The sequence below is a fragment of the Helianthus annuus genome, chromosome 10, assembly GCF_002127325.2.
Source record: "Helianthus annuus cultivar XRQ/B chromosome 10, HanXRQr2.0-SUNRISE, whole genome shotgun sequence".
In the NCBI taxonomy this organism is placed as follows: domain Eukaryota; kingdom Viridiplantae; phylum Streptophyta; class Magnoliopsida; order Asterales; family Asteraceae; genus Helianthus; species Helianthus annuus.
Window position 1 is genome coordinate 28856465 of NC_035442.2, and position 27549 is coordinate 28884013.

At 37.9% G+C, this 27549-nt stretch overlaps 1 long non-coding RNA gene across 2 annotated transcripts in view; it reads right to left on the minus strand.

The window, feature by feature from the left end:
• Positions 1-1828: 1828 nt before the first annotated feature.
• The window catches only part of LOC118482927, a 32791-nt gene continuing 7070 nt past the window's right edge, over positions 1829-27549 (minus strand). For both annotated transcript variants that reach the window (XR_004869247.1, XR_004869246.1), the window contains exon 4: positions 1829-2007. This is a non-coding gene — a long non-coding RNA (uncharacterized LOC118482927). The remainder of the gene's footprint in view (positions 2008-27549) is intronic.

Here is a 27549-nt window from a genome sequence, read left to right on the forward strand (position 1 = left end):
GTGAATTTCGCAACCTTGCACCATTCTTCTCTTCACTTGGTATTATCCATCGGCGTTCGTGCCCACACACAAGTGAACAAAATGGCATCGTCGAGCGTCGAAACCGTCACGTTGTTGAAACGGGCCTTGCCCTTTTGGCTCATTTTAACACTCTGCCACGTTTTTGGAGCTTTGCCTTCGAAACAGCGGTCTTCTTAATCAATCATTTGCCCTCTCGATGTAACTCCAACAAATCACCCTTTAAACATGTTTTCAAACGACCACCTGATTACTCCTTTCTAAGGGTATTCGGATGTCAATGTTTTCCCTATCTATGACCATACAATCGACGCAAAATAGATTTTCGTTCCACTCCATGTGTCTTTCTCGGCTGTAGCCCATTACATCATGGGTATCGGTGTTTGGATCTAGACAGCGAACGCGTGTACATTGCGCGTCACGTTCGTTTCAATGAAACCCATTTTCCTTTTCAACCTAAAATCTCTCGACCTACCACTGAACCTACCCCTCCCTACTACTCCACCTTCCCTGATATACTTGGCACAATCCCCACGGCTGAAACAACCTTGATGGCTGATACAACCCCCACGGCCACCCCAACCCACATAGCCACAACCACAACCACACCCACAGTCGCTACTGCCCCCACGGTTACCCCAATTGAACCCGTGTCTTCACCCACCTCCCAACCTCCATCTCCTCCACCCCGCCCTCGTCCATCCAACCTTCGCCAAAATCCAAAACCTACAACCCGCTATGATCCTTCAGCCTACCACACTTCTACTCATCCTTCTAAATCTTTGGAACCGTCCTCTTTTACTGTTGCCAACAGATCTCCGAAGTGGTGTCAAGCCATGGCTGAAGAGTTTGATGCTCTGATACCATAATAACACAGAATAATGCTTGTTATTGTTACGTAAAAGCAATTACAATAAGTCCTATATATAGGAAAGATATTACACTTAGATACCCTTAAGAATAGTAAATATAAAAATACTATTTAAAATATATTGTCTAACAAGAAATAAAAAGGATTTTGGGAATCTAACACTGGGAAAGTTCATAGAAAAACTTGAAGCTCAAGAGATGGAACAACGAAAAATCTCAAGAATGAAGGATTTTGATGGCGAACAAGATATTGGTCTTTATTACAAAGGAGGTATAAATGATAAGACTAACGTGTCACCAAAAATCGAAACTGCATTCAATGCCAAAAGTTCTTCAGGAAGCTCCTCTCAAGGATCAAGTAGCAAAATTGGTTTTTCTTCATATCCATTGTTTGATCCAAATTTTTCAACGAAAAAGAGTGGGAAAGTTCTTCAATGCAACATAGCATTAAATCTTGAAAATGATCAGAATTACTCAGAAGAAGTTACAAAAAGTCACATGTCTTTGGACTGTTTTAGAGTCATATGGGAGTTTAGTTGCAGGAAGGATCGGGAATCCAATGCTGACTAAAGAGGGTTACGATCAGATTGATGCTGAGGAAATGGAGTTGATGGATATAAAGTGGTGTATGGCAAGTGTGTTGAGAAGAGCTGAAAAGTTTAAACAAATTACGAGAAGAGATGATTTCCGTGATGCAAATGTTTCTACTTTAGGTTTTGATAAATCTAAAGTTACTTGTTTTCATTGTAGGGAAAAAAGGACACTTCAAGAGAGAATGTACAAACCACGAAGCAAGTGGAGCTCAAAATCCGTTCAACAACAATGACTGTCACACCCTCAAATTACCACCCAGGGAGTGTCCCTGTTAGGCGTGTGAAGACTAGCAATGAGCCACCAATTACATTGAATCACAAGTTTAAAATGAAGTTCCATTGTTTAATTATACTGAAATCCCAATCATAAGTTATCCAAAACCATAAGTTCAGCGGAAGCATTATTGTATCATAAAGTAATACTAATCAACATGATAAATAAGTGTTTAACAAATGAGCCCATCAATGTGACCATGACCACTCCTGTCCTCCAGCCAGCAAGCTCCTGTTTCCATCCCCTAACGACCTGCGAGCATGTAACAAGTGTATCAGACAAAGCTGGCGAGTCCACAGTTTAAGAAAACGTTTGTTACCAGTTGAATGTAAAACAGTTCAATAACCAATGCAAGTAATATTGTTAATATCTCAATTCCGAACAAGACGGCTCCTGAAGTACATGACTGCCCTTTCCCACCTACTCCTATCCAGTACTGGGCCCGACTGGGTCATTAGTTCACATCCCTCCTCTCTAGGAGCGGTGTGAGGGTGCCAAACCTAAGTAGCGCTACCAACTAATACCCGTTACCCTCCAGGTAACAATATAAGGGACTTACAAGAATGATAGGTGAGAATATTAACCAATATACCCGGTTTTACCCAAAAGACTTATCCCTCCACGGGATACCCAGTGACTGTCCCCAACCACTGGGACGCATGCTCGAATGTAGTGAACTCACCTTTGATTTGCTCGGTAGGATTAATTACTTATTCCCAGTTAGTCGCCCAAGTCCTAGTATTGTTACCATTAACAATTAGTTTCCGCACACTTATAATCAACACATTGCACGCTATGCATAAAATTCCATAACACGTATTAATCATTCAGAGCGCATGAAGTGATTCATAACTTAGATTCAGATTTTCAACACTCATTTAAGTGTGTCATATCATTCATCGCACATCGAGTTTACATAACTGTTTGGGATCACATGTTAGCACATCAACCATGTGTCTTTCGTTCACACTAGACAAATAGCACACCAAAGAACATATAGTTATACGCATCCACATTATCAGTACGCAGTTAATTAAGTCTCGTGTGTGACACGTAGTTACTATTTCCGTCAACGCATAGCCCCGAGTTAACATGTTTCATGAATACACAAACAACTAATTCAAATGTGTAACTAATATATGAAAACTCTTAGTGTCTACAAGCTGGACTGGCCCAATGCAAAAAGGGGTCGACCCAAGTTCGGTTTGGTTCGCAGTCAGCCCGACCAACCCATTAACTAGGCGGTTACACATTGCTTCCAAGTCCAATGCGAACCAACCGTACACCACAACCCATAATGAGTATTCTTTAACTCAAGCCCAAGTGTTCAGATCCACTTTTGTGTTGGTGGGTTGTCCCTTATGTGCGAACCCATATTTATTTCCCCAACCATGTTACAGCCGATTTAACCTGACAATTCACATGACTTCAATCTAACTTGAACTAATTTCTACAACATCATGAGATCATCAGTCCCACATGTACTCAATTCAGTATTGATATTTAGACATTTAGTACATCCATGTTTTTGATTCCCACCATAACATATTGAAATCAATTATAATGGATGGCATGTGCATACACACCTTAATTCATTCTGTCAATTCATATGCAATTCATATTCAGAAATCATCAAACCTATCCCCTAGATGACTTATGCATATTATTAAACAAATACACCTAGTTTACAATCATTACACAAAGCATCATTTCCCATTTATTGTTCATGCAATGCTACTGACAACCTACTTAAAACAATTACATTGTTTGGTTTCACCCCACATGGCCGCCATTCTAATTCCAGGTCAACAGTTCATTATGATTACCAACACTATTATATCTCATATGGCCACTACTTCAATTATATTGGACCAACTAAAACCATTGATATACCAATTCCCCACACTTTCATTTGATATTATTAAACATAGCTTACATCATAAACAACATCATCGGTCATGTGACTTCTTGGTGGGGCCGATTTGAGAGACCATAGAGCCTAGCGGTTTTGACTTGGATATAAACGTACATCATTAATCAAAACTACATATTATATAATCGCACATCAGATCACATATGTAACGCCCGACTCTTTTGTACTTTCCCATTTATAGAAAGTTTTGTTCGTATTTCTAGTTTTGGAAACCTTGTATTCTTGTAATCGTTTCTTTCGTTGTAATCATTATCAAACCGAGACTTGGATCATTAATGAAGCTTGAATTTTGTTACATTTATGTTATACGCATTCTATGTATGCTCGTATGTTCGATTTGGTGAATCAATCGATGTTTAATCGTTATTCTTGGAAACTATGTGCGAAACTTGTAATTAATCTAAACTTATGCATTGAACGTGTTTTGAACGGGAACGATACTTGGTTATGACATTTATACGCTTAAACACACTTTGGTTAAGATCATCAAGCTTAACTACACCTTATACTATGCTTTTATATCAAAACAAGTCCCTAAACTCTCAAGTTAGCACCAAAAGGGATTAAATATAAACTTCAGGGGCCTAAGTGTAACAAAACGAAAGATCTGGAAACCATACCCGCCGCGTGACGCGAGGGGGCTTGGCGTCATGCGAGCCCCTTGTTTCGGCAGAAGGTGTGTTTCTTGAGCTGTTGTGCACGAAATCCAACTCTCCAACCTCACCCAATCACCATTAATCCACCTCTAATCACCTCCAATCACCTTCTAACTCTTCCATTATAAATACTCACCTTCTCCAACCCATTTGACACTTTCACAACTCTCTAATCTTCACAAATTCACTCTCAATCTGCAGTAAATCTGAGTTTTGGACAGATTATTGTATCTTCACAAAAGTGAGTGTAACATGCTCATTTCTTAACCAAACTACTTGGTTCTTCTTTCTAATGCTTTGTTATGTTCTTGGGTTTGAATCCTTGGTTTTTCCTTGGAAGAATCATGCTTGGATTTGCCCTAAAATGGACTAAAACTTTCTGTTTTGTTTATTATTATTCAACAACTTGTTATTTCTTATCCAACTTGTGTCTAACACATCTCACACCAATGTCCTAATGCTTACAACCTCTCTTATGGTTGGTTAAGCTTAAAAACATGGTTGAGACACTTAAATCAGAGGTTAAAACCTCACAAACTTTCTGTTTTAATTAGGGTTTTACCCACAAGTAGTGTTCAAGTGTGAAACTTGATGTATATGTAATGGTTGGTTTAGCCTAGGCTATCCTTCATAAGAATCCACTCATTACTTGATGTTTTTCTATAGATTAGTTGTTGTTATTACCTTAATACTTGTATGTTCATGATCCTCCTTGTTGTTTATAACAACAAGTGTAGTGGTGAACAATAGAGGTGCCTAAATGGAAGCTCGTTCTTCCTACCTCATGTATGAACTCTATGTCACAAAGAGGTACCTAAATGGAGACATTAATCTCCTACCTCATGCTTGAATCTTAAGACTTGTAATCTACCTATACGTATATGCCTAAGTAACTAAACTTGATGATAACTTAATAGTTACTTGTTAAGAATATGTTACATCATCTATGACCATGCCCTTGTTACGACTCTAATGGATCCTTGAATCCATGAAATCATACCAACTCTTTTGAGTTTAATAGTGTCAAGAACAAGAGTTATGTGTACAAGATGATTATTTTCACTTATGTTATTTTTATACATTTTAAACTCCGAATCTATAATCTTCCGATTTCCCCAAACTCACACACCTTTGCTTTCCCGTGTAGAAGGACAAGGTGCTCCAAACTAATCCATCCACCAACTTGCTCTCGGAACTTCAAGTCACGACTTGTAAACCGTGAGTATACTCGATCCCTTTTTCCCCTTTACACTTTGGGATGCAACATGTATACCTATTCAAAACAACTTTTATGCTTAAACAAAACATACTCTATCTATGAACGTGACATGAAACTATTATGAATATTTGCTATGCTTGTATGCTTTATGAAGGATTTGGAACGTTATATGCTCATTAACTTTGCTAGCCCACCTTAACAATTATAGCGCTATAGGATTAACGCCCCGCCCGCTATTCTAATTGGGTATTGTTAAGTTAAACATTACCACCCCGCTGAACGATTGGGATTAGGCTATTTTTATGCGTTGTATTCATGGGTTTGATCATATTGTACGCCAAAAATTGCATTGCTAGTAAATTTATTCACTTAGTAACATGTTGGATATGAGTTTTATTCTATTATGCTATGTAGTCAAACTTGTATACTCGCCTTTGCTTTTGCATTGAACTCTATTTTAATACATGTTGCAGGTTAATTATTGAGATGATACTCAAGACGAAACAAGATTTAGGGTGGACTAGATACACACCTAGATAAATCTATCTTTTGTTTGTTATGTTATGCTATGAAACATTGTTGTTATTTTTTTTGAATCTTGTATGACAATTTAGTATTGCAATGAAATTTGAATTTAATTAAATATTGTCACATAGTGTTATGACTTCTCTAGCAATCTATACACACTTCGTCTCATCCCGATGTTTCCGCCATCGGTTGGGGTGTGACAGATTGGTATCAGAGCCATAACTATAGGGAATTAGGAAAATTGCCATGCTTTTGCCCTAATCTATAGTTCTAAGAATTTTGCCTCTTATATGTTGTTTAAAACTTTTGTACTCTACCATGCATGCTTCCTAGCTATACTTTCGATTAAATTTATGTGCCTTTCCTAAGGCTAACACGAATACACTTATGCTATTTTTATGCTCTTGTAACACCAACGAGAAGAATTTACCAAAATAGGCGTGAAACCCACAATTTGGTAAACGACTCTCATTCTACCTTTAATCTATTTTGCACGAAATTTCACCATTAAGCTAGTAGTGACATCCACAACTTAATGGTAATTTCCATTTCAACTCTAGTGGACCCTCGTTAAAGTGTCAAAATTTTATTTTGGCCGACGAGTACCAACCACATTTAGGGTACGAAATCGTCAAGTTAGGGGTGAAACCCGCATCTTGTCGATTAAGTCCCATTCCTCGATTTTTATTCTCGCCAAAGTCCTGAATGTTTCGATCATTTAGAGATGTGTAGTAACCGGAAGGGTAAGATACCGTTAATCGCTTCTCGACGAGAGTATCTTACTTATAGGCCAAAGCACAATATCTCTACATCGAAAGAACTTTCGACCCACTTTGGAATAGTCGACGTTTCTCTACCCGAAACAATCCAATGTTTTATTGAGCCTCTCTTTTATGTATCTCAATTTATATGTGATTTTATACTAGAACGTTCGTTCATTTCAAAATGTCGTTTTAAACATTTCGCACGTTATCGCAATCACAAACTATAATAATCCCTCGTGAACAAACTAAATTTACGATGCTTTCGTTTATTCATGTTATGCTATGTGGAATTCATGATTATGCTATACGAGACGTTTAAACTTTTATGCTATGTTAATCAACTTGAAACTTTATGCTATGTGTAACAACTGCCACTAAAATCCATAATTAGGATGATAATTAGCTAGTAAGGAAACCCTAATTAAGAAACCCAAGTAATTCTGCACTAAACCTAAAATTTCCAGAATAATCGGAATCAGGATCAGGGCCCCTAAAACTCAGGGGGGGCAAAACCCTAGTTACGATTATCATCATAACTCTCTGTCGAAATAGAATTTTAAAAATCTAACGACTCAGCAAGCCTACACACGCAAAAACCTAGTCTATGAAAGTAGGGTGGTCACTCGCGTAGCGCGACGCCTAAAGGGGTACCCCCTCGCGCTACGCGACGGTGTCAAAATTTCAGTATAAATAGCAGGGGTTGGGACTTGAAATCTGGCACTTGAACGACGTTAAAATTCATAATATACGTCGAGTTATAAGCAAAACAGTTCACAAACACACACGATTATCGAAACGCTGCCGCAATCAGGGTAATAACTCGATCGCTATTACGATTCAACGTCCGATCGATTATAACTATCCAACGATAGTCCGGGTGCTGCTCAATTGAGCTTGTACTTTGATTATTCGTCGTGATTTCGACTTGAATATTAGAGTGCTGTTCGAATTCGGACTATGCTCTGTTATTCGTTGTGAATCCGATTGAATTATCGAGTATTGCACTGATTAATCGTTGTGAAGGTTTAATCTCGTGAATTGACGTAACTGCTGTATTAGTTACTAACCTGTGTGTGTGCATTGTGTTAAATTAGGTTTAAGCAAGGCTAATCAGTAGGCTTATATCTATTGCTCGTTAATCTGCAAAGTGAGTCATTCTTCTTTTTAAACTGTTTTCTCACAGTTTGTGAGTAAGTATTACAATACCTCAAATTATTTTCAAGGTTATAATTACAGGGATTAAGTCTTTGTAATCACCAAATTACAGCTGGTATGTGGGGTATTGTGCACATTACTGTTATTATCACTCTATGTGAGTGAATATTACTCTATGTGAGTTATTTCTACTCTGTGTGAGTACACCGTCACTATTTGGGCAACGGGACCCAATAGTGGTATGACCACAGTCACAGAAATGAATCGAGTGACAAATACCCATTCTTGATAATTGGTTGATAGAAACATTGTAATCGCTCTTAATACTGTAAATTATAACTAACGAGTCGTTTTAGAAAACAGAATGATTCACTCAGTATTTTCCGCTGACAAAACCTTTTTCAAACATGTTTCAGGTGATCTGTGTGATCCAGGAAAAGTGCAGTAAAGCACTATCAAGCTCAGAGAAGTGGCTCAGTGTAAATAAATGAATAAACGTGTTTTGAAAAATAAAGATTTCTGTGTGAAATCAACGTATTGTAAATTATGGGATTTATCCCTTAAACTTTGTGTAATATATTAAACGAGCATATTTCACGGATAAAAGATCCTGTTATAAAAAGACTTCCGCTGCCGCATTAATTAAATACCACGGGAACTGTCTCGCGGTCCCCCGACTCCGTCCAGGGTGGGTTGGGGAGCCGTGACAGCGAAGGTGGTATCAGAGCTAATAATTAAATTGAGCCACTGATCGAGCCACTGATTAAGCCTAAATTAAGCATTTTGGACCACAGTGCTTAATTTTACTAATTGTTATTCTATGATTATTTGTTTTATTAACTGGCTATTTTTAGTTACAGTATGGGTAAGCAAAAGTTGTCTGCTATCTACCACAAACTAGATGTGGCATCTTCTTCTAAAAATCCAGTAAATTTAGAAGAAGGAATCTTTGTCCGCAAGGCAAACTATGAGAATCCACTTTCCCCAGAGAAAAGGGATTCGATACTTAAAAAGAGTCAGGAGACAAAGAAACCCCGAACCAAGAGAGTTAGGTTTAACCCCGAAGTCCAAGAGTTGGGTAATAGTACACCTTGGGAAGATAAAATAGACGGGAAATGGGCAAATCTCTATATGCTAGCTACTGTAGCAGAAAATGCTAATCTCTAAATATCCGATAAGTTGGGTCTAGTAAGAGAAATCACAATCCCGTAAATAAATAAAGTCCTAAGTGTGTTTATTTCTGTTGTTCTTTGTATAAATTAGTATGCAATAAAACTTCAGTATTTTGTTTGTTAAACTTTGTTCCAAAGTTTTAACATTGCATTTTACATATATGCTATGCAGCATGAATGAGATGTCGGAAACATTCCAGAATCTCAACTTATATCCAGTGCCTATCGAAGTCTCTCACGACTTTACTGGTTACATTGCTGACATAGAAGAACCTGTGGAATTCCAAGCCCCACCGCTGGAAAAAGCCAAACCTAAAAAAAAAGAGAAGATATGTAGGGTGGAGGAAAGTGCGCCGTAGGAAAACTGCCACTAGGAAACTCCCTAAAATAGAAAATCCTGTGATCATGAACAAGGGAAAGGAAATAGAAACTGGAGAAGGTTCGAAATCACCTGAAAAAGAAATAGGAATAGATCTGAAGCAAAAGGGAATAGAGATTGGCGAAAGCTCTAAACAGTCTGAGGAAATCACGTTCCAGGACGAAATAGATCGCCTATTGGAGAACTGTGATGTTTTAGAGCCCATCAACGATAATCTCTTTTCTTACCCGGCTACAGTTCAATTCCCACTAAACCTAGGACCAGCTATTCCAGACCCATTAGTTCATACCAGACCGTTAGGCCAAATGGAGGAATGGTGGACTAATGACTGGCAATTCCAAAATATAGTTAACAGTCCTTATAGTTTCCTTCCACAATTTGACCCAGAACCACTCCCAAATCCTCCCATGAGTAATGAAAACCTAGCTGAACTCCGTCAGTTCGGTGAAGAACTGATAGGTACAGGTAATAGGATCAGGGAAATGGGAGAGCATCTAACTTGGAAGTACGATGAGAGGGAGCATCGTTACTAGAACAGTCAGTTAAACCACAGAAAGCCGTATTATATGATAGTAACTTAAAATTCTGTAAAATGGGCAATAAAACTCTGTAAGATACGGTGTGTATGGATGCATATACAATATACTAACAAAGTAAAAGTCGAGAAATCGACAATTTTGGTAATACTTGTATATTGTGATAATCTATGTGTATCTATGTGAATTTTGTCATTGATAAGTTAGACACTAATAATTTTACCAATTAGCAGATGGAAAATGCTAACAATGAACCAATTAATGAAGAAAATCAATCTGAGCAAGAACAGGAAGATCAATATATAACTCGACAAGATATCGAGCATTTTATCGCCCAAGGGATAGCTCATGCTATTCCAGAAATTGTAGCTGCTGTTCGAAAACCTGCCGAACCACAATTAATTCCTAGTAAACGTATTCCAGAAGATAACGGCAATAACAGCATAAATGGAGGCGGTAATCATGACGATCATGATCCGCAGCAGGCCCCACTCCCTAAAAGAATGAAAGCTGCAACGCCTGGTTGCACTTACAAAGAATTTCTTGCTTGCAAACCCGCTGAATTTGCAGGTAACGAAGGGGCAACTGCAACACTGCGTTGGTTAGAGAAAACCGAGGCAGTAATTGCAATAAGCAAATGTGCCGATGGAGACCAGGTGATGTATGCATCAAATCTGTTCAAAGAAGGAGCACTCGAATGGTGGAACACGGTCCTCCAGGCAAAAGGGAGAAGGATAGCCTATGCAATGGGTTGGGAAGAATTTAAGAGTTTGGTAGAAAGAAAATTCTGTCCCGAATACGAGAAGGAACAAATGGCAAACAAGTTCCTAAGTCATCGTATGTTAGGTGTAGATTGCCGGGGCTATACTTCGACATTCTTTGAATACGCAAGGGTAGTGCCATCACTGGCTTCGCCAGAACCGGTACTTATCTCTCGTTACATCTGGGGGTTAATTAGTGAAATCCGAAACATCGTTAAAGCTGCGAGACCTCGTACTATTGACGATGCTGTAGAATTAGCTAATACCCTAACAGATGAATTGGTACGCACAAGAGAGGAAGATCGCAAGAAGGAATTAGCTCACAAGATTACCCAAGGATTTCGTGTGGGTAATGCCAAGAAGAGAGGAACCGGACAATCCTCATCATCTCCTTTCTGCAAAATTTGCAAAAAGAAGCATTATGGACAATGCAATATGGTTTGCAATTTTTGCAAAATGAAAGGACATCGGGAAGAAGACTGCAGGAAGAAAACAAAAGTTTGTTATAATTGCAGAGAGAGGGGACACTTTCAATCTGAATGTCCTAAGTTAGCTAAACCTGTAGTTAACCAAACCAAACCAGCTGAAGGAACAACCAAGAGAAATGCACGAGCATTTCAGCTGACCACTCAAGAGGCCGAACTCATTCCAGATGTGATAGCTGGTACGTTCTTAGTCCACAACGTATTTGCAAAAGTATTATTTGACTCTGGTGCGAACCAAAGTTTTATAAATACTTTATTTTGCCAAGATCTTAAGTTACCATTAACCACTCTCAGGCAAATCTTCACAGTAGAAACCGCAGAAGGAAATTCTGTGAACATAGATAAAATCTGGCAAGGAGGAAAAATAGAATTATTAGGCCATAAGTTTTCTGCAAATTTGTTACCAATGAATTTAGCAGGATTCGATGTAGTATTAGGAATGGATTGGTTAGTAGCCAACCATGCACGAATCCTATGTGACAAAAATGCAGTAGAAATTCAAACCCCTACAGGAGAAGTAATTTTAATTACTGGAGATAGACCTCGAAAGCCACTAAAATTCATCTCAGTAATGAAGTTGGCTAGTTATTCAAGAAAACAGGAAATGGTGTATATGATTTCAGTAATCATTAACACTAAGGATAAGGAACTTCAGGATATCCCGGTAGTGTCAGAATACCCAGACGTTTTTCCAGAAGAATTACCTGGATTACCACCTGATAGGGAAGTAGAGTTTAGAATTCATTTAATTCCAGGTACTGCACCAATAGCTAAAGCACCATATAGATTAGCACCTACCGAAATGCTAGAATTGAAAAAGCAATTAGATGAATTATTAAGCAAAGGATTCATACAACCTAGTTCATCCCCTTGGGGTGCACCGGTACTGTTTGTGAAAAAGAAAGATGGATCGATGAGAATGTGTATCGATTATAGAGAATTGAATAAGGTTACGATTAAGAATCGATACCCACTACCTAGGATTGGTGATCTTTTTGATCAATTGCAAGGAGCTAGGTATTTCTCTAAGATAGATTTAAGATCTGGATATCATCAGTTGAAAGTACAAGAAGAGGACATACTTAAAACTGCTTTCAGAACTAGGTATGGTCATTATGAGTTTACAGTCATGCCCTTTGGATTAACGAATGCCCCAGCAGCATTCATGGACATGATGAATCGAATCTGTAAACCATATTTGGATAAATTTGTAATCGTTTTTATCGACGATATACTTATTTACTCCAAAAGCCAAAAAGAACATTGTGAGCATTTACATGTTCTCTTAACTTTGTTAAGAAACGAAAGGCTTTATGCCAAATTCTCGAAATGTGAATTTTGGCTACAAGAAGTACAATTCTTAGGTCATGTGGTAAATCACGAAGGTATCCATGTAGATCCTGCTAAGATAGAAGCAATTACGAAATGGAAAGTTCCACAAACAGCAATGGAGATAAGAAGTTTTCTAGGCTTAGCTGGATACTATAGACGATTTATCAAAGATTTTTCTAAGATAGTCGTACCATTAACTAAGTTAACCTGTAAAACTGCTAAGTTTGAATGGGGATCTAGACAAGAAGAAGCCTTTAAGATTTTAAAGCATAGGTTGACGAATGCACCAATCTTAGCTTTACCCGAAGGAACAGAAGATTTTGAGGTATACTGTGATGCTTCAAAATTAGGCTATGGATGTGTGTTAATGCAACGCAAGAAGGTAATTGCGTATGCCTCTAGACAATTGAAAAAGCACGAAGAAAATTATACGACTCATGATCTAGAATTAGGAGCCATAATCTTTGCCCTTAAGATATGGAGACATTATCTGTATGGAAGTAAGTTTACTGTCTATACCGATCATAAAAGTTTAAGATATATATTTGGGCAAAAAGAATTAAACATGAGGCAAAGAAGATGGATGGAAATGCTAAGCGATTACGACTGTGATATCCAATATCACGAAGGAAAGGCAAATGTAGTTGCAGATGCCTTAAGTCGTAAGTACCATGAGAAACATAAACGAGTCCGTGCTCTGAGGTTAAATCTACAAGTAGATTTAATGGCACAAATTAAAGAAGTCCAGAAAACAGCAATCCAAGACGATGCTGAAGGAATGAAAGGTTACCTAAAAGAATTAGAACAAGGAAATGATGGAATTTGGAAATTCCATAAGAAACGAATTTGGGTACCTAAGCAAAGAGAATTAAGGAATAAGATTTTAGAAGAAGCTCATAAATCTAGGTATACTATGCACCCAGGAAACAATAAGATGTACCAAGATTTAAGAAATAATTTCTGGTGGATAGGAATAAAAAAGGATATAGCCGAATACGTATCCAAGTGTTTAACCTGTTCACAAGTTAAAGCTGAGCACCAGAAACCTTCAGGACTACTACAACAGTTAGAAATGCCTGTATGGAAATGGGAACTTATAACAATGGACTTTGTTACAAAGTTACCCAAAACCAAAAGAGGTAATGATGCAATTTGGGTAATCGTAGACCGATTAACCAAGTCAGCTCATTTCCTACCAATGAAAGAAACCTTTAGCATGGAAAGGTTAGCACAATTCTACGTGGACGAGGTAGTATCCCTACATGGAGTCCCGCTCTCCATTGTTTCGGATAGAGATAGTCGATTTACTTCGCATTTCTGGAAAAGTTTTCAGAAAGCAATGGGAACTCGACTAAATCTAAGTACTGCTTATCATTCACAAACAGACGGACAGAGTGAAAGGACAATACAAACTCTAGAGGACATGCTCCGAGCATGTGTAATGGACTTTGGTGGTAATTGGGATAGCCACTTGCCATTAATTGAATTCTCCTATAACAATAGTTATCATTCAAGCATCGAAGTTGCACCATTTGAAGCACTATACGGACGTAAGTGCAGAACTCCAGTATGTTGGGCAGAAATCGGAGAAAGTCAATTATCAGGTCCTGAAATAATACAAGAAACTACTAATAAGATAACTCAGATCAAGGAAAGACTGAAAACAGCTCGAGATCGTCAAAAGAGCTATGCAGACAATCGTCGCAAGCCTTTAGAATTTCAAGTAGGAGATAAAGTACTTTTAAAAGTCTCTCCTTGGAAAGGAGTAGTACGATTCGGTAAGAAAGGAAAGCTAAGTCCAAGATACGTTGGACCATTCCCCGTGATTCAACGAATAGGACCAGTTGCTTATCGTTTACAACTACCAGAAGAATTGGCTGGAATACATGATGTATTCCATGTATCCAATCTTAAGAAATGTTTAGCAGACGAATCCCTGGTAGTACTTCTTCAAGATGTAGAGGTGAACGAAAATTTAAAATTTATAGAGAAACCACTACAGATTGAAGATAGAAAAATCAAGTTTCTCAAGCACAAACGATTAGTGCTAGTAAAATTCAAATGGAATTCAAGAAGAGGACCAGAATACACTTGGGAACTGGAATCGGAAATGAAGCGAAAGTACCCTCATCTATTCCAGTAAATCTCGAGGACGAGATTTTTCTTAAGGTGGGGAGGATGTAACAACTGCCACTAAAATCCATAATTAGGATGATAATTAGCTAGTAAGGAAACCCTAATTAAGAAACCCAAGTAATTCTGCACTAAACCTAAAATTTCCAGAATAATCGGAATCAGGATCAGGGCCCCTAAAACTCAGGGGGGGCAAAACCCTAGTTACGATTATCATCATAACTCTCTGTCGAAATAGAATTTTAAAAATCTAACGACTCAGCAAGCCTACACACGCAAAAACCTAGTCTATGAAAGTAGGGTGGTCACTCGCGTAGCGCGACGCCTAAAGGGGTACCCCCTCGCGCTACGCGACGGTGTCAAAATTTCAGTATAAATAGCAGGGGTTGGGACTTGAAATCTGGCACTTGAACGACGTTAAAATTCATAATATACGTTGAGTTATAAGCAAAACAGTTCACAAACACACACGATTATCGAAACGCTGCCGCAATCAGGGTAATAACTCGATCGCTATTACGATTCAACGTCCGATCGATTATAACTATCCAACGATAGTCCGGGTGCTGCTCAATTGAGCTTTTACTTTGATTATTCGTCGTGATTTCGACTTGAATATTAGAGTGCTGTTCGAATTCGGACTATGCTCTGTTATTCGTTGTGAATCCGATTGAATTATCGAGTATTGCACTGATTAATCGTTGTGAAGGTTTAATCTCGTGAATTGACGTAACTGCTGTATTAGTTACTAACCTGTGTGTGTGCATTGTGTTAAATTAGGTTTAAGCAAGGCTAATCAGTAGGCTTATATCTATTGCTCGTTAATCTGCAAAGTGAGTCATTCTTCTTTTTAAACTGTTTTCTCACAGTTTGTGAGTAAGTATTACAATACCTCAAATTATTTTCAAGGTTATAATTACAGGGATTAAGTCTTTGTAATCACCAAATTACAGCTGGTATGTGGGGTATTGTGCACATTACTGTTATTATCACTCTATGTGAGTGAATATTACTCTATGTGAGTTATTTCTACTCTGTGTGAGTACACCGTCACTATTTGGGCAACGGGACCCAATAGTGGTATGACCACAGTCACAGAAATGAATCGAGTGACAAATACCCATTCTTGATAATTGGTTGATAGAAACATTGTAATCGCTCTTAATACTGTAAATTATAACTAACGAGTCGTTTTAGAAAACAGAATGATTCACTCAGTATTTTCCGCTGACAAAACCTTTTTCAAACATGTTTCAGGTGATCTGTGTGATCCAGGAAAAGTACAGTAAAGCACTATCAAGCTCAGAGAAGTGGCTCAGTGTAAATAAATGAATAAACGTGTTTTGAAAAATAAAGATTTCTGTGTGAAATCAACGTATTGTAAATTATGAGATTTATCCCTTAAACTTTGTGTAATATATTTAACGAGCATATTTCACGGATAAAAGATCCTGTTATAAAAAGACTTCCGCTGCCGCATTAATTAAATACCACGGGAACTGTCTCGCGGTCCCCCGACTCCGTCCAGGGTGGGTTGGGGAGCCGTGACACTATGTGACCCTTTATGCTATGTGATCAATTTCGTTTTCTTAAACAAACATTATGACCAAGTCTCACCTATTCGTTATTTTGAATCTTAGATGTCTTCTCGTCACTCCAACGCGTCTAGGAAGTCAAAGTCTCGCTCCACCAAGAAGATGATGGCTTTCATGGCCGATCAATTTGCTCGCGTCGTTCCAAAGGTCATTTCCGAGATTCGTGCCTCTGAAACTCCTCACCCTTCCGTCGACTCTAAGGTTGAAACACGCAAGCCCGTCTTGTTCCGCACCAGTATCAAAGGCGGACAAAAGCTTTGTGTCCTTAGAATTCGAATCATTGTTAAATTGTACACGCTCTAAGCTACCTAAGTCGTTTTCCGTTGAAGTCGCCAATGGCAAGTCCATCTTAGTCGATTCCATTCTCCTCGATTGTCATCTTACTCTTAACGAACATGCTTTCTCTATCGATCTTATACCCATGCAACTGGGTAGTTTCGACGTCATCATAGGCATGGATTGGCTTCAAAAGAATCATGCTGAAATCGCTTGTCACGAGAAATTTGTTCGCTTACCTCTTCCATCTGGTGACGTTTTGCACGTTTATGGAGACCGACCTTCAAGGGGACTAAAGTTGATGTCCTTCACACAAGCGAACAAGTACTTACGCAAACAGTACTTTGCCTTTTTAGCCCACGTTGTGGAAGAAAAGGGCAAGGGAAAAAGTTTAAGTGATGTTCCAGTGGTGCGCGATTTCCCTGACGTCTTTCCTGAAAATCTACCCGGTCCTCCTCCTCCTCGAACTGTTGATTTTCGCATTGACCTCGTACCTGGTGCGACTCCTGTTGCCAAGGCTCCTTATCGTCTTGCACCTTCCGAGATGCAAGAATTGTCTTCTCAGCTTCAAGAACTCCTCGATAAGGGCTTTATCCGTCCAAGTACCTCTCCTTGGGGTGCTCCTGTGCTCTTCGTTAAAAAGAAAGATGGCTCTTTCCGCATGTGTATCGACTATCGTGAGCTCAATAAACTCACCGTTAAGAATCGTTATCCCCTTCCGCGTATCGACGACCTCTTTGATCAACTTCAAGGCGCTACCTGTTTCTCCAAAATCGATCTTCGTTCTGGTTATCACCAACTTCGAGTCCTCAAAGAGGACGTTCCCAAAACCGCTTTTCGCACTCGCTATGGACATTACGAGTTCGTGGTTATGCCCTTTGGCTTAACCAACGCACCCGCTGTGTTCATGGATCTCATGAATCGTATTTGTAAACCATACTTGGATCGCTTTGTGATCGTCTTCATTGATGATATTCTCATTTATTCTAAATCTCGAGCCGATCACGAGCGTCATCTTCGTCTTATACTTGAACTTTTGCGTGTTGAACGTTTATATGCTAAGTTTTCTAAATGCGAGTTTTGGATCAAAGAAGTTCAATTCCTTGGGCACGTTGTTAGTGAAAAAGGAATCCATGTCGACCCTTCAAAAATCGAAGCCGCGAAGAATTGGACCGCGCCTAAATCTCCTTCTGAAATCCGTTCTTTCTTAGGATTGGCGTGTTATTACCGTCGATTCATCTCGAATTTTTCAAAAATCGCCGTTCCTCTCACTTCGTTGACTCAAAAAGAGAAACCTTTTGCTTGGGGTCCTGAGCAAGAGGAATCCTTTCAAACTCTCAAGGACTTGCTTTGCAACGCTCCTATTCTCGCTCTTCCTGATGGGAATGATGATTTCGTGGTGTATTGCGATGCCTCAAACCGTGGTCTTGGTTGTGTGCTCATGCAACGAGACAAAGTCATCGCTTACGCCTCTCGTCAACTCAAAATACATGAGAAGAATTATACTACCCACGACCTCGAGCTTGGCGCAGTTGTTTTTGCGTTAAAGATTTGGCGACACTACCTATATGGTACTAAGTGTGTGGTTTTCACTGACCATAAGAGCCTACAACACATCTTTGACCAAAAAGAACTCAACATGCGACAGCGACGTTGGGTGGAATTACTCAACGACTACGACTGCGAGATTCGCTACCATCCTGGTAAGGCGAATGTCGTGGCCGATGCACTTAGTCGTAAGGCTCATGTAGATGTCATTCGTTGTTTTCATATCTCGAGCGACCTTCACAATCGCATTCGTGAAGCGCAGTACTCCTCTATCAATGAAGGTTCCATGGCTGTAGAAATACGTGGAGCATCTGAAAGTCAACTCGTTTCAAAACCTGATGGTCTCCTCTATTGTTGCGATCGCGTTTGGATACCAGATCGTGACAATCTTCGCGACCTTATCATGAACGAAGCACACAAATCTAAGTACTCAATTCATCCTGGCGCTGACAAGATGTACCATAATCTACGTACATCCTATTGGTGGCCCGGTATGAAGAAGGACATTGCTGTGTACGTTTCCAAGTGTCTTACCTGTTCGAAAGTCAAAGCCGAGCACCAACGACCTTCTGGTCTACTCGAACAACCTGAAATCCCTGTGTGGAAATGGGATAGCATTGCGATGGACTTCATAACTAAGCTCCCTCGTACACCTTCTGGTTACGATAGCATTTGGGTAGTCATTGATCGTTTGACTAAGTCCGCACAATTCATTCCCATTCATGAAGATTTCAAGGTTGAACGACTTGCTCGTGTCTATACCAATGAAGTCATACGCCATCATGGTGTTCCTCTCGACATCATTTCTGATCGTGATGGTCGATTCACTTCGCGTCTCTGGCAAACTTTTCAGTCCGCTATGGGTACTCATTTGAATCTTAGTACGGCTTTTCATCCTCAAACGGATGGACAGACTGAACGTACTATCCAAACCCTAGAGGACATGCTCCGTTCTTGTGTCATCGACTTTGGTGGTAGTTGGGATGTGCATTTACCTTTGATCGAGTTCTCGTATAACAATAGCTACCACTCCAGTATTCAAATGGCTCCTTTCGAGGCATTGTATGGTCGCAAATGCCGATCTCCTTTAAGCTGGCACGAGATTGGTGACAAACATTTTACTGGCCCTGAGATCATACAAGAAGCAACGGATAAGATTCTCCAAATCCGTGACAATCTACTCAAGGCTCGAAGTCGTCAAAAGAGCTACGCTGACAAAGGACGCAAACCTATGGAATTCAACGTTGGTGACCACGTTCTTCTCAAGGTGTCTCCTTGGAAAGGAGTGGTTCGTTTTGGTAAAAAGGGAAAACTTGCCCCTCGCTATGTTGGTCCTTTCAAGATACTCGAAAGGATTGGTAAGGTGGCTTATCGACTCGATTTACCTCAAGAGCTCAACAACGTTCATCCAACGTTCCACGTCTCTAACCAAAAGAAATGTCTCGCTGATGAAGGACTTCAAGTTCCTCTCGAAGATCTTCAAATCAACGAAACTATGCATTTCGTGGAAAAACCTGTAGAAATCGTGGATCAGCAAGTCAAGTTACTAAGGCGCAGTAAGATTCCTATCGTCAAGGTTAGATGGGAAGGAAAACGTGGCGCTGAATTTACTTGGGAACTCAAAAAGGATATGAAGTCAAAGTATCCTCATCTTTTCCCTATGTCTTCCTAAATTTCGGGACGAAATTTCCTAAAGGAGGGGAGACTGTAACGCCCGGCTCTTTTGTACTTTCCCATTTATAGAAAGTTTTGTTCGTATTTCTATTTTTGGAAACCTTGTATTCTTGTAATCGTTTCTTTCGTTGTAATCATTATCAAACCGAGACTTGGATCATTAATGAAGCTTGAATTTTGTTACATTTATGTTATACGCATTCTATGTATGCTCGTATGTTCGATTTGGTGAATCAATCGATGTTTAATCGTTATTCTTGGAAACTATGTGCGAAACTTGTAATTAATCTAAACTTATGCATTGAACGTGTTTTGAACGGGAACGATACTTGGTTATGACATTTATACGCTTAAACACACTTTGGTTAAGATCATCAAGCTTAACTACACCTTATACTATGCTTTTATATCAAAACAAGTCCCTAAACTCTCAAGTTAGCACCAAAAGGGATTAAATATAAACTTCAGGGGCCTAAGTGTAACAAAACGAAAGATCTGGAAACCATACCCACCGCGTGACGCGAGGGGGCTTGGCGTCACGCGAGCCCCTTGTTTCGGCAGACGGTGTGTTTCTTGAGCTGTTGTGCACGAAATCCAACTCTCCAACCTCACCCAATCACCTTTAATCCACCTCTAGTCACCTCCAATCACCTTCTAACTCTTCCATTATAAATACTCACCTTCTCCAACCCATTTGACACTTTCACAACTCTCTAATCTTCACAAATTCACTCTCAATCTGCAGTAAATCTGAGTTTTGGACAGATTATTGTATCTTCACAAAAGTGAGTGTAACATGCTCATTTCTTAACCAAACTACTTGGTTCTTCTTTCTAATGCTTTGTTATGTTCTTGGGTTTGAATCCTTGGTTTTTCCTTGGAAGAATCATGCTTGGATTTTCCCTAAAATGGACTAAAACTTTCTGTTTTGTTTATTATTATTCAACAACTTGTTATTTCTTATCCAACTTGTGTCTAACACATCTCACACCAATGTCCTAATGCTTACAACCTCTCTTATGGTTGGTTAAGCTTAAAAACATGGTTGAGACACTTAAATCAGAGGTTAAAACCTCACAAACTTTCTGTTTTAATTAGGGTTTTACCCACAAGTAGTGTTCAAGTGTGAAACTTGATGTATGTATAATGGTTGGTTTAGCCTAGGCTATCCTTCATAAGAATCCACTCATTACTTGATGTTTTTCTATAGATTAGTTGTTGTTATTACCTTAATACTTGTATGTTCATGACCCTCCTTGTTGTTTATAACAACAAGTGTAGTGGTGAACAATAGAGGTGCCTAAATGGAAGCTCGTTCTTCCTACCTCATGTATGAACTCTATGTCACAAAGAGGTACCTAAATGGAGACATTAATCTCCTACCTCATGCTTGAATCTTAAGACTTGTAATCTATACTATCTAAGTTAACCTATACGTATATGCCTAAGTAAATAAACTTGATGATAACTTAATAGTTACTTGTTAAGAATATGTTACATCATCTATGACCATGCCCTTGTTACGACTCTAATGGATCCTTGAATCCATGAAATCATACCAACTCTTTTGAGTTTAATAGTGTCAAGAACAAGAGTTATGTGTACAAGATGATTATTTTCACTTATGTTATTTTTATACATTTTAAACTCCGAATCTATAATCTTCCGATTTCCCCAAACTCACACACCTTTGCTTTCCCGTGTAGAAGGACAAGGTGCTCCAAACTAATCCATCCACCAACTTGCTCTCGGAACTTCAAGTCACGACTTGTAAACCGTGAGTATACTCGATCCCTTTTTCCCCTTTACACTTTGGGATGCAACATGTATACCTATTCAAAACAACTTTTATGCTTAAACAAAACATACTCTATCTATGAACGTGACATGAAACTATTATGAATATTTGCTATGCTTGTATGCTTTATGAAGGATTTGGAACGTTATATGCTCATTAACTTTGCTAGCCCACCTTAACAATTATAGCGCTATAGGATTAACGCCCCGCCCGCTATTCTAATTGGGTATTGTTAAGTTAAACATTACCACCCCGCTGAACGATTGGGATTAGGCTATTTTTATGCGTTGTATTCATGGGTTTGATCATATTGTATGCCAAAAATTGCATTGCTAGTAAATTTATTCACTTAGTAACATGTTGGATATGAGTTTTATTCTATTATGCTATGTAGTCAAACTTGTATACTCGCCTTTGCTTTTGCATTGAACTCTATTTTAATACATGTTGCAGGTTAATTATTGAGATGATACTCAAGACGAAACAAGATTTAGGGTGGACTAGATACACACCTAGATAAATCTATCTTTTGTTTGTTATGTTATGCTATGAAACATTGTTGTTATTTCTTTTGAATCTTGTATGACAATTTAGTATTGCAATGAAATTTGAATTTAATTAAATATTGTCACATAGTGTTATGACGTCTCTAGCAATCTATACACACTTCGTCTCATCCTGATGTTTCCGCCATCGGTTGGGGTGTGACAACATATAATTGAATCAATCATATTGTATCTCAAATAAACATCATCATACAAACAACTAACAATCACCTAACTGTATACTCAACATCACATATTATCACCAATAATTAGTCATCAGTCTCCTTCAATATCACACATAAACAATATCAGACGCAAATTAGTGTCACAGTGAAGAAGCACTAACCGAGAGTTCGCCCAAACAAGGTGTTATCTCGAGGGGGGGGTTCTGCTATGCCGTCGCCACTCAGAACAAGAGGTAGGGTTTGGTTTGTTGTGTGCATTACCAGTTACGTACACATAAGTATATAGATAAAGAGTTTGGGCCAGTAGTCTAATTAACCAAAACAGTAATATATGGATTAAGAATTTGGGCCATTACTCTAATTAACCAAAACAATAATATATACATTACGAATTTGGGCCGTTAGTCTAATAACAAAACAATGATTCAGGAAGGGTTTGGGCCGGTTTTATCCATTGAACACAACAGGGTTCGAGGTATAAAATGCGGACTTATGTTATGAGGGGCACACGTGAGTTCTACGTATATGATCCGGCCCTAATTCTCCTACAAGGTTCACTTACTAAGGCCCGTTTTACTACGCCCGCACACATATACAATCTAAGTGGTCGGGTGCATAAGACCCATTGAACGATATCAAGTATACAACTTGCACACATAGCATTTAACGACACACACGTGTAACTTAATAACTCTTGTATGATCGTGTAATAAAAGCAATGCTAACCTTTGAAATACGGGTTGTCACAATGACTACTATCGAAAAGCGATTTATCATCAAGTTGCTCAACAATCACATCAACAAAAAGAACCACAAACTGCACATGCTAAGAAGGCAATCGAAGAGTCATCAAAGAGAGCTCTTTATGGTATAATAGACCAAGATGATGAAAAATTACCAGAAGGTTTTAGCTGGGAAAATTTTAGCTGGGACAATTATTGTCCGGATAAAGAGATTTTGAAATCCAAAGCTTTTGTTGCTCGAGTTATTGAAGATAGTGATAACGATGATTATTATGCAAACAGAATGAGAGAACATTTAAGAATACTAGAAGAGAGTGACAGTGATGATGGAAAAGTACGAAAGAAAAAGAAGAAAGTTAAAAAACAAGTCAGCAGTGATGATGAAGAAGTTCCTGTGATCAAGAAAAAGGTGTAACACCCCGAAAACAGGTTTGATAATCAAACCATATTAATAATAAAAGACGGGTAAAGTACCGTTAGTGGTAAAATTAACCCGGGAAAATATTAGGATTTATATAATTAAACCTAATATTTAATAAAAAGGGGAAAAGAAAGCTTTCGAGAAAAATAAAGTTTATAGAAGCCCGAGTTAAGGGGACTTAAAATAAACTTAGTCATGAATTCCCCGAACCCACAAATTTAACTAGGAATGTTTAACTTAGTTAATAAGTAGATATAATGTTAGAAATTAAGTGGGTTGTGGCCTACTTAATAAACTAACCAAACAAGAGGGGCCAATGTGGATAAAATTGAAAGTTTATTAAATAAAAAGAACATAAAACAAAACACACACATATGTGTGTTCTGTTGTATTCGACCAGAAGCTCCCAGGGAGCTCTTCAAAACCCTAGTTCAACATAATCATCAAATTAAAGGCTCAATCGAAGCTCAAATTCACAATTAAACGTGAATTAATGATCACCCAAGCTAGGGGATCATAAGGTATGTCAAATTTTGATGATTTGTAAAGTTGTGAAAATTAGATAGTCATCATAACCGCGAATTATGAATTATGAATGAATTATTGAAGCTATGATTGAATTAGTGATAGATACTTGCTTGGGAATCAAACCCTAAGTGAAAATTTTACATATGATGCTATAATTTGAATGATTTGATGATATACCACACTAGGATAAGTGGGTATTAATCATATGATGAATTTGATGATATAACTATGATTAGAATCATCATATTTGATAGTAATCAAGAAATACTTGAACACATGGTGTGTTTGAGTACATGATCATACTTGCTAGGAAATCGGGTTAGTGTGATAAAATGAAAATGATGATATATTATGATTTAAAATGATGTTTGATATCATCATGTGTTAATCGAATGAAATTCGATTACAATAACTTGAATTCATAAGTAGTTAAAACGGTAACCTGATAAGGATGCTTACCGTATAAAGGAAAGGTAATAAAACGAGTGGTTAAGCTACATCGTGTAATTACTTTTGTTAATAGGCAGTTTGATTTTTTTAAAGTCAAAATGACCTTCTATATGATTGAATGGTAATTTCGACATAAAGACCGTAGGATGGAATAGTTGTGTATGATTATGACTAATCTAGCCATCTTACAAATTACAATGATAGTTGGACGCTTAACAAGCTAGGTGGAAGCTTGGGAATGAAGCGGGTCAAACGAATCAAGAATGAAGAAAGGCATAATCTGGATGCTAGGTAAGTACAGCTTACACTCTTTGTATTAAATACCTATTGGTTTTATAGGTTATGAATAATATAAAGTCTTATTTAAAATTGTGATGTTCCGACACGACATGTGCGGTTCGGAACAAAAGACAAGGATAATAAACCATGTTTAATGGTTAAAAAGAACTAATTATGATTAATTGGTCATACAATGGTTAATAGATAATGAGTTTCGAGTAGTTACCTTATAGGGTAAACCCACATAACTGATAAGGGCAAAACGGTAAAATTGGTCACGCGTTGATAATAACCATTAGTTTTGAAAGCCACTTTATGGCGAAAGTCATAATGGGTCAAAAGCATTTAGAAATGGTTTATAAGTAAAATGAACATACGGTGTAAACCGGAGCGAGTCATGTAGACGAGATGATAATAAATATCATCTTGCAAAGATAAACAGTCATTTAGACTAAACGGGTCAAAAGGTGAAAATATCACCCTTTGACGATATCGACTAATGACTTTGTCGAGTGTATGATTACAGGAATATATATCGAATGGAAATTTGCATCGCTATTAATTAGAGTTTATTAAGCAAAGCATTAAATGGGTCAATATGTTGATCTGAGCCAGGTATGTGTGATAGGTTAACTACTCTTTTAGAACGTAAGGTTCAATGAGAGTTAAGTGAAGTTGAAAATGAATATTCGGTTATCTTATAGGTAAACCGAATAATATAAGTTATAATCATGGTGTTTTAGAAACCTAATGGTTTCTAAACAAGATTATGGTTAAAAGGTCAGATTTTGGGGTCAAACAAGTATTAAAAGTCTTTCGTCGTAAAAGAAGGACTAAAATTGACTAAAACGCCCTTGTAAGCTAAATCGAGCAAACGACCCTTAAAGGTTGTTTGGAAATGAGCTATATGATGAAATAATACTTTGAATAAGTATAAAAAGCGAAAGATGTAAAATATTAGTCAAATGACTCCATAAGAGTCTTTGCCGTAAAATAATGATCCGAAGGGTAAAACTCGGAATATATAAATCACCACATTGAATCCACCACAAATATAGTTGTGGTGGGAGATCATTTGATAAGAAATGAGGACATATGCATTTAGAAACGAATGAAAGCGATTCATGCTTAAAATATGCTTAAATACCCTTAACGGGTCAAAATAAGCATATGAGCGAAAATGGGTTTAAGAAGGTATATGAACCTGTAATTGGAACCTAATATGATAAATATTATTGAATTTAATAGGTTCATGAGAAATAGCGGTCAAACAAACTTGTTTGTTTGATAAATGCATGAACGGGTCGAATAATTTGGAACACTTCTACTGTACAGTGAAAACTCCTACTATTCAGTAAAAACCCCTTCTATTCAGTGAACACTACTACTATCTAATGAACATTCCTACTTATGGACGAACTCGTTTAGACATGTTTTAAGCGCTATATGACTAACTCATTTCATGTTTTATGAAATGTAGGTATTAATTGAGTTACCGGAGGACGATCAAGCTAACCGAAGAACCGAACACATAAAGAACAAAGCTTCCGCGAAATGATTCGTCGTCACGTTTTAAACGGCGAATGTTTTATAAAATGTGGAAATGTTTTATTTTCTTAAAATGTTTTGACGAACCTGTATTTTTAGTGTATGGTTAACCGTAAATACACTATTATAGTCGAAATTTATATAATAATCGTATAATTGGACTAAGGGTCTTACAAAAGGTAAAAGAAGTTCCAGCTTTCAAAGTTGAAGCAGAAGCTGATGCACAAAAGATTCCTGTGAAATGTGAAAATTGTGAAGCAGTGAAGAAGCAAAACAGTACCTTGATTCATAATATGAACAGATTGAAAGAATCCTATGATGTTTTAAACAAAGCAATAAATCAGTACAATCAATCAGGCAGTGAACAAGCAACAGCCATGAAAACACTTCAAGGAGCTTTCATGACAAAGCAGAAAGTCGTCAACAATTATATTGAGAAGTGTGATGTGCTGGAATAGAAACTGGAAGCCCAGAGGATTGAAACAGAAAGGGTAAATAGGTTGTTAAAAAGTTACTGATGTACTTCTTATGCTCTTGACAGGATTTATCCAACAGTTGAAGGCATGAAGGCGTTTGAAGAAGAAACATCTGATGTGAAGAATTCTGAAACAAAAGAGGATACTGAAGTGAAAAATTCTGGTAAGAAACAAAGTGTCAGTTACAACAAGTGTCCACCCCCGCTTGCAAATGGATATTCTCCACGAAATCCAAATTCAGAAATAGTCAAAAAGGCAACAAATTTACAGTGGGAGTCTGAGTCTTCAGAAAATTTGTCAGATAACATTGATGTCACTTTCACATCATTTGACACTGATCATGAGTCCGAATTAATAAAGAAAGTGGTCGATCAGGTGTTGGATAACGATGAAACCGAGGAGTCAAAGTTGGAGTCAAGTTCAGTGTCAAAGTCTGAAACGTCAAGTTCAAAGGACAAACGGGTTTACAATAAAGAATTCTTGTTATCAAAATCTAATTTGAATGATGAATCAATCAAAGTGGCGTATACTTTGAATGATTCAGACAAATTATATTCTGATGAAGAATTTACAATAAGAGTGTTAAAACTGAAATGATAAAAAAGGTTTTCAAACTAACAGAAATTAATATTTCTGAAATAAAAGATGTAAATCTTTCTGATAAATCTAAAAAAT